This window comes from Oratosquilla oratoria, chromosome 41 (assembly GCF_046742065.1).
Source record: "Oratosquilla oratoria isolate Oo_2021 chromosome 41, ASM4674206v1, whole genome shotgun sequence".
NCBI lineage: Eukaryota > Metazoa > Arthropoda > Malacostraca > Stomatopoda > Squillidae > Oratosquilla > Oratosquilla oratoria.
The window spans coordinates 29,613,021-29,624,696 of NC_134817.1; positions in this window are offsets into that span (position 1 = coordinate 29,613,021).

Consider the following 11,676-nt stretch of genomic DNA (forward strand, 5'->3'; position numbering starts at 1 on the left):
CACCTCTGCCTTCCATGCCTCTTTTACTAGTCTTTCTTCACTCATTCTTTCTATGTGTCCAAACAATTCCAATACTCTTTCATCAACCCTATCTCCCAACTTCCTTTCCACCACTGTTCTCCTCCTCACTTCGTTACTCACTCTATCCAGCCTAGTAACCCCTATCATACTTCTCGGGCACTTCATCTCAAACACATTCAAACTCCTCCTCTTATGTTCCATGCTTCTGCCCCGTACAATGCTGTCCGCACAATCACTCCTTCATCTAGTCTCCTCTTAGCATCCATTCCCAAATGTATTTCTCATTACACATTTTTATACCCCAAGGCATTTACTTGCTTCTCAATCTACATTCTACCTCCACCTTCACTCCCTTTCCTGCCACATTCGCATCCAAGTATCTAAAACTATCCATTTCCTCCAGTCTCTCTCCCTTAATACTCACTTCCAGTCTGCTGCCACTTTTTCCTCTTGTACATCTCATCACCTTACTTTCACCCACATTTATCTTTAATTTCCTTCTTTTGCACACCTTCCCAAACTGTCACTAATTTCCTCAATTCCTTCTCTGATCCTGCTACAAGCGCAATGTCATCAGCAAACATCTGGCTTATCTCCCACTTTTCTCCATTTTCTTTAACCGTCTCAAATCCCCGACCCACTACCCTTATATTTACCCCTCACACCACCCTATTCATGTATAAATTGAACAGCCAAGGTGACATAACATCCCTGACAGCCCCACCTTTACCTCAAACCACTCACCCTATTTCTGATTCTAACACACACTCTACTACTCTTGTAAAAACTTTTCCCCTCATATCTCATATATCTGCAATACCTCCCACAGTGCCATCCTGCCTACCCTGTCATAAGCCTTTTCCAAATCCATAAAAGTCCAAAAGACATTCTTACCTACCTTTTCCTAAAGCTTTCTCACATACCTGTCTTACCACATAAATCTGATCCATGCAAGCCCTACCTGTACTAAACCCACACTGTTCCTCACCAATTACTCCCTCTGTTCCTTTCCTAATCCTCTCAATCAAAACCCTCCCATATGCATCCCCAATCTGTCTCTATGTGGTATTATATATAAGGCCATGTTATGGGATGACAATTTTTTTTAACTTTGAAAAATTGGTCCATGTAGTTTTATGTGCAGAATCCATGTAACATCTTCAAATTTGAAAACTTTTTTTGCTGGGTAAATTTTAACTTGAAATTCAACAAAAATTCAGTATTCCCAGGATTTTACCAATACCACTAAATAGCTAATTTAGAGTACAATGCATCAGATTAATTTTATTAGATGGTAATGGATCCACAATAGTGAAATGAATGATAGTGATACAACTGATACTGTACATTTAATATTCCCTTAGAAAACAAAATCATCAAATACAATAACCGGTTTTACTACTATGATCCTATGTTGCTGCACACCACAGAGAACATGTCTTTCTTGCTTCTGTTCCTACTCATCCCCTCCCTGCTGACCACCTGAGCTTGAATGTAGCCATCCCTCCTGTCCTGGCTGTACATGTGACTGCTGGCCTCGCTCACTTGCTGCACACAATGCTCTATGCTCTGGGTGTGTGATTCCTAGGCAGGGACATACATGGGGTTGTCCATGAAAGCTCTGACTTGAACATTATTGAGGCTGCAGGTGAGAGGAAGCTCACTGCCAGCCTGGATGTTATCCAGGTCTAAGATCAGTGAGGGTCTTGGTATTTAGATTGATTTCAGGAATCTTCCTGACCCTGAAGGAATCGTCACCAACTGATTCGTCATGCCCAGATTCTCTCATAAGTCTCATATCCAAATTTCTTTACTGCCACTCTTATCTCCTCATCTTTACTGCAGAGCATTGTCTGCAGAACTGCCTCGGGATGAGCATACCAGGAAGATCTCCTCACAGTCTGCTCCACAATCTGAACAACCTTCCTTGGCTGACTCCTCAGGAGTTCAAGCTGGAAGAGAACATGTCTTGGACCTTCAGAGAACGATGACTTGACCTTGGTGTTGAACCAGTTTGGCAAGTAGACACCCACGATGAACTGGACAATAAGCCTCAGGTTGTGAAGCTGGTTCCCCTTCAGTTTATGATGAGCGACCCAAATTCTGCAGAACCTGAGAGCCGTTGTGAGCCACCTAGAATGTGAGACTGGACCTATCTGCAGGTAAGCAAGTCTATCAGGCATGACCCCAGTCCTGATGGCACTGCCAATCATGTAACCATAGTACTGGTCAGTACTCAGGTCGTCAATCACAGTCTGTGCAATCTCAATGAGTGGAAGGCCAACTGTGATTCAAAACCTTGGGTTTATTTCTCAGTGGCAGAGTCCAGCATCTTGCCAAGAGGACCAGATCACATGTTGTTTGAAAGAGTCTTATCCAGCTCCTGGATCAGATGCCTGAGCATCAACTCATAGGTGTGGAGGTCACAAACAATCCAGACCAGCTTCCTCCCAATCTTCCGCTCTATCCACTGCACGACTCCCCCTGCCTTGCCACCCTGTGTTTGTGTTGGTGCTGTCCCCTCCAGTGGCCTTCAGTGTCTGGTCTATGTTCCTCTCTTTGAGGCAGTTCACAATGTTATCTGCCACTATCTGTGCTGGTTTCTTGATGTCATCTTCCTCTGGACTGAAATGTCACAAATATTTCCCTCCTGGCTCACTGCAGCAGGTGTTGTGTTCCTCCTTCACCATAGCAGTGAACAACTTGGCAGAATCTCCAACTTTCATGAACACTTTAGTGTCATCCCTTCTCCCATAAAAAAAAAGAGACCATTTTCTCTTATCCTCTTATCAAACTCCTCTTCTAGATTACTGACAACTTGCAATATCTGCAGTTTCTCAGACCAGTGTGGTGTCGCATGCTGGCCAGAGCTATGTTCGAAATATTTTTCCTATTTCAAATCTTATGCTTGGGGTGTTTGGAATCCTTATTTTCTGGGTTAGGGACAAAGTCATTGTTCTCCTGGTCATCATTCGAATCAGCCATGGAGAAGTCATTAAACTCTGAATCAGCTCGACTCCAATCATCTGTCTTCTTTCTTTCAGCCTGGACCTTCAAGTCTCTTTTCCTCGGCAATTCTTCTCCTCTTATGTCTCTCTGTGGAAGCTTCCTTTCTCTTGGACTCCTGAATATCCTTGCTAGAAATCATGAGAGCTCCTGTACTACCAGTCTTCTCTTACTGAGCTTTGACAAATGGCAGTTCAATCACAGGAATCTTCAGTTCACCCTTGCAAATACAGGAGATGTGGGTCTTGGATTCAGTCACTATCACATCCAAACTCAGGACAGAACTATTGAGTACTTTCAAGTAATGACGTCAAATAACTACTCCAGCTGCTTGGCAAAGCTGTCCTTGAGCGCAAGCTTTCCTCTCCCAAGAGATATATCACTTGCCTTTTTCCAACTGGCTAGCAGTCTCTCACTAACCTTCTTTGGACTTCTTATGACTGGAGGCTTGTACAGAGCATTAGCCAGAGTGTACTGTGCCAAGACAGCTTTGATCATATCACTGGCAATGTTCTTATCTGTATAAGGTCTTTGGTTCTTTTCGCAGGTTTGCCTGGTTAAAACACCGTATCTCAAAAGATCTTTTAATGAAGGCAACTCCGATTTCAGGAGCTCTCTCCCAATCCCAAGATAAAAACTGAGATGGCTGGATTTCTGGTTCTTCGCCCTGACAGCGGAAGTCATCTTGATTATCATCAACTTATTAATGCTTCAGAATCTGAAACAGAAAGAAAAATTGTTAGTTGCTTGTTAAAGAATGAATTCAGAAATCAATGTTCACTGTTTGATTGTAATGCAGCTGTACGTTAGATTTAGAAAGATTTCACGCTAAAAGTTACCTAACAAAAGGTTAGAAATATGAAAACCAAAATTACTTTGTTTATATAGACTAAAATCTATCAAAAAAAGTGATGGGCCATTTGTTTTAGCTGACCTCCCCTCTTATGGCACACCCTAATATTACATTATATTATATTATATATATATATATTCCTGTCTGCCTCTGTATTTATCCATGTTTATGTCCATGTCTATCTTTGTTCCTATTTTTCTTTGAAAACGGCCGACTCCCAACCCACTTTTTTTTGTCATCTGCGTTTCCTACACCATTCTCAAGATTCTCTTCTCCACTTCCCTTTGTGTTTACCTCACCACTTTAGCACATGGATTTGATCATCAGAAAAGTATCACTGCAACTAGAGATTTGTTTCATAGTAGTTACGATGGGGGAAGTGAATGAAAGCCTCAATCAAATGTTCATCCATAGGTCCCTCTGTCAAAATTTCTATCATCCCTGAACAGATTTTTTTTTTTTTTTACTTTATCCAAAATAAATTCTACCACCGGGTTGATTTCTTTTTTCTAGCCAGTCTTGCCTCGTGTTACCCAGTTGCTGCTGGATACGATCGCCTGCCGGAGAAGCGAGTCTGGCTTCGGGGGAGGATGGTGGGGAGCCACGAGGCTCCTCTCCGTGGGATGATGCACTACGAAAGCACTCCGTAGGTTAACCTTGGATTTCGAGGCCTCCGTAATGATGACCCTCCAATAACAGCAGCAGCAGAGGTAGCAACAACAACAGCAATGACAATAATAACAGCTACAACAGAAATAAGAGCAACACCAACAGCAGCAGGAACAACAACAATAACGGCAACAGCAACAACAAAATACCAACAACAACAGCGACAACAACCCAAGGCCAGGATTGAACGCCTCTGCTTAACACTGGAATCTGTTTCAGAACATCAAGTGAAAATGGATTCCCAGGCCTCATCGCATTTCCTCTGCGCTCTTTCAAGGAATTCCTTCATTCGCTCTTTAGCTCCGATTTGAAATGTCACGATATATAAAATGGGTTCGGAAAATAGACACGAGCTACTTCTTTCACTTGATTGCCTTTGTTTAGCCACTGGTGTCTCTTTTGGTCCGACTCGCTATCTATGATTTGTATATTTCTTTCACACTTAATGCAATTCCATCAGCACCGTGTGTAGTGGGCGTCTAAGGCTTTGAACTCTCTGAACACTTACATATGGAGAGAGTGATGTTTATAAGATAATAACCGAATGAAAACGATTACGATCATGATTTATTTTGTATCGAGTTTTGGTCGACAAGAGAGGAGAGTCATGAAGTTATGACGTCTACCGGACTCCACAGGATCTACAGGACTCCACAGGATCTACAGGACTCCACAGGATCTACAAGGCTCCACGGTATCTACAGGACTCCACCGGATGTGGAGGACAAAAAAAAATCGACTAAAATAAGTGAATCTATTTTCCCTAAATATGCGTAGGTTCAGGGACGATTTGATACAGGTTATCATTATTTGTTTATTTTTTGTTATTTTCGTATAGTTTATCTACTAATACATAAAGATGTAAAAAATTTCATGTTCGTTTCAAAATCCCAAAGCCAGTTGAGGCCGGCGACTTTTGGTCGCACTCGAGACCCTCTCGGGGGCGTCCAGGCAGAGCTGTGGCGGGTCTTCGTCGAGAGTTGTTATGAATCGGGATCCTCTTCGACTTTTACTTTATGTCAAAACATTTTATTTTCCAATTTCGTAAAAAAAAAAAAAAAAAAAAAAATTCCTTCCATCAAAGATCTTCAGTCTTATGCTAAGATTATTTGAGGCTCACAGGCTGAAATAGTAAAGACTAATATGATCTTACTTCTCTCTCGAGCAAGATGCCTATAGAGGTGACAAAATATATAAAATGACGACAGAAACTGGAATATGTCCAGCTAAAATGGCTTTTAGAGTTATGGTAACAATTTATGGTAATAATAATAAGCTATGGTAATGGTCATAAGATATGGTAATGGTAACAAGTAATGGTAATATATAACGGTAATGGTTACAAGTTAGATCTTTCATTAGTTTAGGGTTTTCCCTCGGCTGAATAAAATCGCCTGGTGGTAGCCAGAGACAATATAGAGAAGGACCATCCCCCTCCCCCTGCTGGGAATAGGGGGAGGTTTAAAAGAGTAATATTTCGCTACAACGGAGTATGGAGTTGGAAACAAGTCACAAGGAGGCCCTTAGGTCCACAGAGGAGCCAGGCGCAAGCCACGGGCGAACAGAAATGTACAAGACACGGGAGACCGCGTCCGTCATGATGACACTTGGAGAAAAGAGGTCACCGAGATCGGCAAGATTATGGAAGAAGTCAGAACTCGGAGTGATTAGACGACTCTTCCTATGGGACTCGCACCCTAGGCCGAGCAATACGAGACGAGGACGCTGCCGACTACACCACGTGAGTGTCCAGAAGGGGCCGCTTGGTATTGCTCCTGCACCCTCCCGACATCAACTCTCGAAATAGAATATTGACAAACTTTTCGTCGATGCCAAAAGAACCGTCCACTAAATAAAGGTACGTTTTGCTCAGTGCGATATATATCGCTCAACGATGATCGTTCATGGCTCACCGATGATCGTCAAACGATTGTCTAGAAAACTAATTCTTTGTTTTTAGCGAATCTGACGGCATTCGCTCGACGGACAAAACGGCCTCATTCGAAAACAATTATTGCTCTAGAAAATCGTTTGACGATTATCTTTGACCCATGAACGATCATCGTTGAGCGATAATCGCTTAGTTCATCTTGTATATATTTTATTATGGATATCAAACGGCTTTATTCAGCTGAGGGGAAAACCCACAATGAATTACTTTGAACGATTAACGTAGCGAATTACCATTATCATAAAATTTGACGATTACCATCATTATAGCTTATTACCATTACCTTCGTGTATTGCCAATATCTTAGTTTATTACCATTACCTTAGCCTATTACCAATACTAGCCTATTACCACCCTGACTCCTACAGATTCTTCAGCAAGGCATTAGTGGCCTGAGTCCATTGATCCTTTTAGTTTGGAATATGACACTACAAGAAGAGATTTTGGATGCACTTCAGTATACCTTCTTCGTTGATGTATTCTTTCAGGGAATACTGTCTGGTTTCTTCCTAAAAGAGACATCTAACGGCTTCTAGTATACCTTCTTTGTTGTTGTCTTTGTGGATATGTCTGACATCAGCCACGAAAAGAGTTTTAACATCTATCTTTCTCCTTTCTTGCAGGGTGGAACTCGCTCGATAAATCTGACCGGAATAAATTCCTTATACTTTCTATTATGCTCACTTCGTCACTATTGACTTGTTCACGGACGACTTGTAGTGTTCTGTCGTCTGAAGTGAAAAGCAAATGGACGCAAGAGATGACATCCTCAGCATGTGGCGCATTTGCTTTTGCTTTTTGCAAACTTCTTGCTAACTCTTTCTTGGTATGACACTTTCTTTTGATACTGTAAACCAGTAGTTTGTCACCAAGGTCCGTTTCATTCATTTTCCTTTTGGTTCGAGTGATCTCTTCACATGACTTCTAGCAGTTTTCGCCATAATCGCTAAATCGAGCCCTTTTGCTCCTAAAGTTATGCCCAAAAGAAATGCCAGTCAAATCGTAAACTCTTTTCATAGGTAACTTACGCTAATACGAACCTGGGCTACTTGATTCAAATTTATTAATGTTCTCCTTAAATGAACTAAATCGGCATTCCAAATTGTGGTACCGTTCCAAAACTCTCTCTAGACGCTCTTCAATGGCTTTCATTTCTTTCTGTAGAAGAAACATCTCTTGGCTCAAGGAAGAGAACCTCTATTCCATATATGACGAAGGTTTATCTTCCTTATTAACAGACCGACCTAAAAATCCAGAATGGTGGTCAGAATTCCTTTCCACTGAACACGAACTGCAACTGCACTATTCCCAGTTGGATTCGCTGTGGCTGCTGTACGCGTTGAATCCCTCGTATCCACTCATTGGCGAGACCTAACCGCAAACACTTGCGCAGACCCTCTTAATAGGCCAAGACATTCCCGCTCCTCTCGAAATCACTCCAAGGAATTAGGGGCCGCCCGGGGATGCCTGTCTCGCGGGAGTTGGGAAGATTGAGAGAATGCGGGTTGGCTCACTCCCACCGGTGTTGGCTGTTTGGGCGATTTTATTTTCCTTCTTTATTTATTATTTATTCTTATTTCATTATTTGTTCATAATTATTTCTCTTTACACACACACATTATATATATATATATATTATATTATATTATATAAAGGATTACAAAAGTGGAGCATGCCGACAGGAGACCTTTTGGACCATATCTAGGTCGGATGCGAAAAAATAAATAAATAAAATAATAAATAAAAACTATAATGTAAATAAATAAAATACATAAATAAATGCATAGGTATAGTTAAATAATAAACAAACAGGTAAATAGTAAATAATAATAATAACTAATAATAAATGAAAATCAGACAGACAAATGATAACCAAACAAAGACAAATAATATAAGATAAATTATAATCATTACAGCATCTTACTTAGGTATTTATCTAAATGATTCTTAAAGCTTCGAACTGAACTACATTGCACTACCTGTGAAGGAAGTTTATTCCATTCATTAACTACACGGTTGGCAAAGTTGTTTCTACCTACTTCCAAATTGAATCTATTTCCGGACAGTTTGAGACCATTGTTTCTTGTCCGATTCTCATTCAATGTGAAAATTTGGTCACTTTTGATGTCAATTCCCTTTAAAATCTTAAAGACCTGTATCACGTCACCTCTGAGTCTACGCTTTTTTAGGGAAAACAGATTCATGTGTTTTAGTCGATTTTCGTATGATTTATTTTTGATATTTTGAATAAGTTTTGTGGCTCGCCGTTGTACTTTTTCCAGTCTGTCAATGTCTTTAATGAGATTCGGTGACCATACGGAAACAGCATATTCCAAATGTGGACGAACTAACGATTTATATAGCTTGTTAATGAGTGATGGACTTTTGAAATCAAAAGATCGCGCAATCAGTCCCAGAATCTTATTTGCTTTCTCAGAGGCTGAAATACACTGCTTGGATGATTTGAGGTCGTTACTGATAATTACGCCGAGATCTTTTTCACTATCCACTTTTGTTAACGAATTTCCAAATAACTTGTAATCGTACTGTTATGGCTCAGGCTGGAAAGATATCTGTTAACCACAATGGCATACTGAGTGCCCAAGCCACAACAAAGTTAGAAGGGGGATATAGAACGCATCAGACATTTGGTACGCCAAAAGACAGGACAGTATTAACCATTTAATATTTCAGTATGAAATATAATCAAACATACAACATGAATTAACAAAACAATAATAACATTAATCCTAACACACAATAGGAATAAAAGGGGAATGAGATATGTAGAAGGGTTGAGAATGGGTAAGACTGAAACCTGGCACGTCGAGTCGTCGGTTGTCCAAGCAATGATTTCTTGAATCCAGAGGGGCGAAGCTGGCAGCTAGCTAGAAGCGAGTCTGTCCAGTGTGTGTTTTTTTTTTTTTTATCTTTAACCCATTCAACTCCGATGACAAGATGTCTTGTCATTTGGTCAAATAAAACAAAAAATCATAAAACACCAAAATGTTTGATGAAACACCAGAAAAATATGACGTCAATCCTCGCTTCGCTCGCAGCGAAGCGAGGACTGACGTCATATTTTTCTGGTGTTTCATCAAACATTTTGGTGTTTTATGATTTTTTGTTTTATTTGACCAAATGACAAGACATCTTGTCATCGGAGTTGAATGGGTTAAGGCTATCGACCTATAATGAGGTCATTAAGCCTGGTGTGAACCTGCGATCCTTTTTAATCTACCATTATAATTTCCACAATAGTCCTGTTGTGCGCAAATAAAATACTACTTTGTCAATAAGTAAACGGTCATCGGTCAAAAGATTTGTAGTGCTTAGTTGAATTTTTTTAAGTTTACAATATTGTATAAGCGCTTTGCGCTGTGTGTTGTACTTTGAGCAGTGTAGGAGTATGTGTCTTATGGATAGTATGGTGTTGCAGGTGTTGCATTGGGGAGGAAATACGCCGTTTATGTATGGGTTTAGGTGGGTGAGGCGGGTCGAGTTCATCCTCAGTCTTGCTATGGCGATTTCCTCGAGTCTGTTCTTTCTGTATGATGTCGACCAATCTGTTATGTTTTCCTTTTGTTTGTGCAAGATGTGAAGGTTGTTCCACTGGAGTTGCCAGTGGGTGTGTAATTGTTTTCTTAGTATGGAATTGAAGGTACCTTTGTCCAGGGGTATGTCTGTAATAGTGTCTTTTTCTAAGGCAGATTTGGCTAAGGTGTCCGCTTTCTCATTCCCGAAGATCCCAATGTGGCTGGGAACCCAAGAGAGAATAATGGACTTGTTAGTCGTCGACAATGTGCTAATGATTTTGCCCAGGAGGAAATTTTCCATATGGTTACCTATCTTAATTGTTTGAAGTGCGCTCAGAGAGTCTGTGAATATGACGAACTTACTATGTGTGTCAGATTGAGCGTTTTCTATGGCTTTGTATATGCCGAAGAGTTCTGCGATATATATGCTCGTATGGTCCGGCAATCTGAACATCATCCGGGTTTTGTTGCTGTATAACCCTGTCCCAGTTTTGTGGCCGCACTTGGAGCCATCCGTGTACAGTGCCCTGTGGTCATTGTACTTGTTGATCATTTCTAGGGTCTTCTGTCGTGTTTCTTCTATTGAAGATGATTTCTTCCTGAGGTCCTGGTTGGTGTTGACATTCAGGGCGATGTTTTTCCACGGCGGTGGGTACGTATATTCTATTTTTTTCTATTGACCACAGTGGCACTGAATACTGTTCGCACAAGAATCGGATCCTGATGGGAAGGGGATTTAGGCTGGAGTTGGTGAAGTGTTCGTGCTGTTTTATCGTTTGCTTGCAGGGATGTTGTTGGATGCGAAGCACTTTGGCGGCGTATCGTAGTGTGAGGTGCTCGCGCCTGTAGTGGAGGGGGGGTACGTTTGATTCAACCTATAGCCTCTCGATCCTTGTGCAGCGTAATGCTCCAAGTGCTATTCTTAGGCCTTTGTTTTGGATGATGTTCAGGGGTTGTAACGTGGTTGGTGTTGCCGAACCATAAATCTGACACCCATAGTCTAGTTTAGATCTAATTAGGGACTTATAAATCATTAGCAGGGATTTCCTATCTGCTCCCCAATTTGTGCCCGTTAGTTTACGTAGCAAATTAATTCTCTTGTTGCACGCATCAACTAGATATTTTACATGGGCCTTCCAGTTTAGCCTGGAGTCCAGTTTCAGGCCAAGGAAAAAGGTTGAGTTTTGTACTGGAATGGGAGTACCATGTAATTGCAGATTTATTTCTGCCTGGGCTCTGCGTGAAAATACAATTACTGTTGACTTTAATTCCGAAAACTTAAATCCCCATTTGTCAGACCAGTCCTGGAGCGAGTCCAGGGCCAGTTGTACGCGAGGTCCAGTGTGGGGAAGGCCTAGCTTTATATAGGGGAACCAGGCTGACGTCTGGGCCTGTGATTGGCTGAGGATAGTTATCCAGACAACCGAAGTGGGGGGTGGAGGAGGAGGCCGACTGCTTGTTTCTTCGGAGTAGGATGGCAGTGTAGTAGGAAGGGTGTCATTTAGGTAAATGGGTACTTTGAAACCCGGATGGGGTACCGTGTCACCTGGCTAGGGGTAATATCGTTACACCCCCCCACTGAAGACCTCCGAAGGGGAACACGGAGGTCAGCTGACTGGAGCCCGGGAGAGAGTATCTGC